Source organism: Schistocerca americana, unplaced genomic scaffold (genome assembly GCF_021461395.2).
Source record: "Schistocerca americana isolate TAMUIC-IGC-003095 unplaced genomic scaffold, iqSchAmer2.1 HiC_scaffold_15, whole genome shotgun sequence".
NCBI lineage: Eukaryota > Metazoa > Arthropoda > Insecta > Orthoptera > Acrididae > Schistocerca > Schistocerca americana.
In genome coordinates, this window is record NW_025725583.1 from 7,326,445 (window position 1) to 7,331,248 (window position 4,804).

The 4,804-nt window shown below is 40.3% G+C and overlaps 1 non-coding gene across 1 annotated transcript; it reads left to right on the forward strand.

Moving 5' to 3' along the window:
- Positions 1-273: 273 nt before the first annotated feature.
- Positions 274-345, forward strand: Trnas-gga. Its single transcript has one exon. It is a non-coding gene; the product is annotated as a tRNA-Ser (tRNA).
- The last annotated feature ends 4,459 nt before the right edge of the window (positions 346-4,804 follow it).

Consider the following 4,804-nt stretch of genomic DNA (forward strand, 5'->3'; position numbering starts at 1 on the left):
TGGGCATGCACATAGATACATCATAGATGTTTAAAACTTGGAAGGTCTGTGGAACCATGTATTTCCATTTGATTAAAGCACCGATGTCTGCCTGAGTTGACAGGATCCCCAGTTTCGATAGATGCTGAGGTGCTATTCCAGTGCAGCTGGATAGCCTCTGCAATGCTGTGGGAGTATAGGGGAAATACCATATGGGCTGAGACGTGAATGAGAATTTGGATTGAGGAGGGAGGCGTGCTAGGGTAGTCCGTGCAGCTCTACAAAAGTCACTGTACCAGGGTGGCGTAGTGGTTAGCGCATCTGCCTGGAGAGCAGCAGACCCGGGTTCGAATCTCGTCTTTGGTACACATTTTCGTCACTTCAGTCGACATATATTAATGCATAATCTGTTTTAATAAATAGTGTGAGGAAACCGTAAAGACATACTGACGTGATTGATCGTATTTTTTCCAATTCTTAATCTTATTTAATGGAAAGGTGAGGGGAGAGATTAGTGTGTGGTGGGTATGATTGCTAGAAGCAACCACAAAAATGATTTTACCGTTACCGACACACAGACATGTAGTGCACAGTGTAATGGGTATTAGGAGATGATAATGACAGATTTGACATGGCCTGACGTTTTTGATTTTAAGACAGGAGTGTTTGGACATCAAACGAGTATTTTCGTTAATGTACACATAGCATGGTTTCCATGTCAAGCATATGCATCTGTGAGTCGACCGTGACAGATACTAAATACTGTAAGTATAGCTCCCCTTTGTCATTATGGTCTTTATTAAAGGCTTCTGTTTCCTCGCACGCAGCGGGGACATTCCAAGAAACCAGAAAAGCTCCGCGAACATGTGTCTCAAATACAAAACCTGCTCCGTTTCAGCACCAGCACATCAGCGCCTTAGTAAACATGCACGACTGAGTTGTAATGTTGAAGATGCTGTTGATATGAACATATATTTGCTAGAGTAAATATGGTTTATATAATACGAAAACAAACATGCGAAATTCTGTGTTTCCAAGCAACGACCCGAGCGTGATAAATAGCCGTCAGAGCCTACTCGTGTCGTGTTGACTTGGAAACAGTTCACTAGCCGTTGGTGATCCTCCGATGTTTACGAAATCATTTTATAAAATCACTATCGGGGCGAGAGCATCATTTCCCTGTTTGTACTTGTATCAGTGAAGTAAAAGTAACATCGTAAATACTTGAACTAGCACAGATGTTACACCTAGTTTCTAACAAGACTGCTGTTCCGCTTAGCACCAGAAATCCTTAAGAATGTAAATTATGGCAAGACCTGGAAAGTGCTTTTCTGCGTATAGTTGAACGTTGTCATATGTGAGACCCGCCGGGAGGTTTAAAACATAAATTTTGATTGTTTTTATTTGAAGTCCCCATTTGAACCAATCGCAAGCTTGAATCATCTAACAGGAAAGAGAATATGTGCTTATTTTAGACGGAAGATGTTCTTGGAAACGTGTTCTTGTCACTTCCTCAAATTAATAGTCCCTAATACACAAATCGCCATACGAAGGTACTTACGGCTGTTATTAGCCGGAGGCAGCTAGTGGCGCCATGGCGATTCATTTACTGATCAACTGGTAGCGAAACTTACGAACAATTGCTCACTTCTGATATGGGAATAGTTTGTTGAGATCATAGCACCCTGTGGAGAACCTTTTCTCCTTTCAGTTCTATTAAAAAGGAAAAAAAACCTAGAGGTTAGGAAAATGCAACGATATACAGTAAGTGCAGACGACAGTAATTTTTTCCTTCATCTTCGAATTTCAAAATAGTTTTACGCGTGGCTTAACTAAATGAAAGAAAGTGCAATGTAATTCAACACAATTAAACAAGTGTGTTCCAACATAAGAAAAATAGGACCCTGCTGAAGCAATTCGTGCCATAGTTTTTATTTTGTCTCAAGTTTTCTGTAGTTACTTATGATTTCGATAAATATTTTATTACTGATTAGTAACAACAATAATTGATAGTAAATAAACTGTATGAAAACAGACAACTAAATAAATATTTTAATACGTGTACCACTTTTTATAAAGCAAGAAATAATACATGTTCACATGCAAAACTGCATAGTATTGTCAGAATGAATTTTTCACTCTGCAGCCGAGTGTGCACTGATTGATACTTCCTAGCAGATTAAAACTATGTGGCGGACTCTATCTTGAAACCAACACCTCTACTTCTGTGAAGACCGTAAGGGTAGAGAAGAGCTGGCTGTCCGGCATATAGTTTTAATATGTCTGAAAGTTTCGTGCATGATACTATTTGGTATTTCCATATTAACTGAAAAAACGTGAACGCTACCGTAATGAGGTGCAAAAAGTAAAACGTACACTGCGTTGTAGTAAACAAACATATTATGCAGCTGGAGCACGTATCGTATGTGCGTGCTTCACCATAGGGCGAGTAGAGGCACCACAAGTCCCTACGTTTACCACAATGCTCCTTCATAGTTGGTAGGGCAGTGAACGGGTTCCACCATAAGCTGATAGTGTCGCCGCTGGGTGCCGGCACCGAAAAAATGGTTCAAATGGCTCTGAGCACTATGGGACTCAACTGCTGTGGTCATCAGTCCCCTAGAACTCAGAACTACTTAAACCTAACTAACCTAAGGACATCACACACATCCATGCCCGAGGCAGGATTCGAACCTGCGACCGTAGTGGTCGTGCGGTTCCAGACTGTAGCGCCTTTAACCGCTCGGTCACTCCGGCCAGCCGCCGGCACCGAATGGGCTCCAAATCACAATGCCCCACCAGTCGGCGGTGCAATTGCTTGCCCCACTAGCTGCACCGTTAATTGCTCTTTGCCATGCCTTACGGCTCTCAGGGAAAATTATACGGTTAACTTAGCAATCTTCCTAGATACATTCAACGCAATAGACTTTTCATTCCAACCAAGTGACGGAAGGGACTGTATAACACTAGAAACAAAAATGGCCTTGACTATCCATTAACCTTCGGATGAATACGAGCAGATGTACGATCAACAAAAACTTCCTACGGCAGAAAGAAAAACGTCACCGATTGTCAACTTAAGTCTACAATAAGCCCCCTTACGTACGTATATTGCACTGGTTCTAGTTGTTTTAACGTTTAAATTCTGCTTGTTCTCTGTTCTAATATGAAAAATCATTTTAAGCATTGTCAGCTTAAAAAATTATGTTTGCTATTTGTGAGCTGCACGCATGCGGCCCGAGGCTCGGCCCGTCTAGCCTTTGCTTGGTCGTTCTCGGATGTACCAGGTACAGCGCTCCATTTCATTTAGTATTTTCCAGTCGGCACAACTCTCTTCATTTCGACAGAATCGTGGTTTCAGCGCCGTCTACCCGTCGCTATTTGTTAGTGGTATAAAGGGAGTTCAAAGCCCAGTGGCTGTTTGCACAAAAAAAAGGCAGTCTAGCGATCTATTGTCACAAGTCTTTAAAAATGAATGGGAATAACACAAGATTGATAATTCCCAGTATCTATTATGCAGTCGCACAATGTACAGGTTCCGCAAATTTGCTATGGAATGACGTTACAATACAATGCAGAAAAAATTTTAAGATTTAGTTGATAATGAAAGAGTAAAATGTTACAGCAGTCGACAGAAGGAGTTCATTGTCCATTACATCAAGAAGGACTTTGCGGTAAATTTGCAAGCATGAAGCTCTTGATGAAATTGGTAAATTTTCGATGGAATTGAATGAAGATAATGGAAATGTTGTTATTACTGTGAAGTGTGTTGGTTAAGTGAAGGAACATACTTGGAACGATTTTTCGATTTAAAACCAGCTGTTGGAAACGAAGAGCAGGAATGAAAATCAAAACATACGGAATAGATTGCAGATGTCACATGTTAAGTGGACTTCACTGCTCAGTGTAAGATATTGTAAGGTAAGAAACAACTTACTTCTGATTTGATGGGAACACATTTAAAAAAAAAATCGCATTGTGGAAAGAACAAATGTCGAGTAAATACACCGTCCATTTCCCTAACTCCCTGGTGTTACAGAAAACACGAGTATCAAAGAATTCATTGTGGCCTTGAAAGCATTATGAGGATAGTTTTCTAAACGCTTTGAGGATATTGCCAATTTTACATATGTTTTCTACCGCTTTCGGAGACTGTTTCAGTAGTAAATGCCCCTGTGCATGTGCAGATGGGACAGATTGATCTGCATTATAATTCCCATTAAAGACACATTCATTTACGTCAGACCTGTCTATTAGATCTGTGTTGCAAACGTTATTAAATATTTCAACCAACATATGTATGTGAAAGGCTTTTTTCGATTATGGAACTTTGTCAGCCACGATTATGTGATAACCAGAATGCGAAAATCTGTGAAATTGTCTGCGTATGTTGACAGATTATTCCAGATAAAAATTGTCTTCAGTGCGCCAAAAATAAATAATACTGAAAATTTGTTTTGCTTGTGGTAAAATATGAAAGCGAGTCGTATATAGTGCGACAGCTTTACGAGGTAAATATGGCACATTCACTGTTTCCCATCTGCCCACTTCGACAGCTTGGCGATGGGGGAAGCATGCAGCTACGCGAGAGAGAGATGCGTGCATGAAGGAGCACTGTACTGCTAGTGTGCTGTTTTCTTGGCCGTCTCTGTTGAAAAGAATATCTTACTCAATATGCCTTTTTATATGGCTCGTATTGTTCACATTGCAGTAATGATAATGATACAATTATAAAGTAAATTGTTTTTATGCTTCTAAGTAACAGAGAATGCCCACATGTAGCATTAAGCATGAAATAAGCTATATCTGCAGCCTTCTTTTGTTG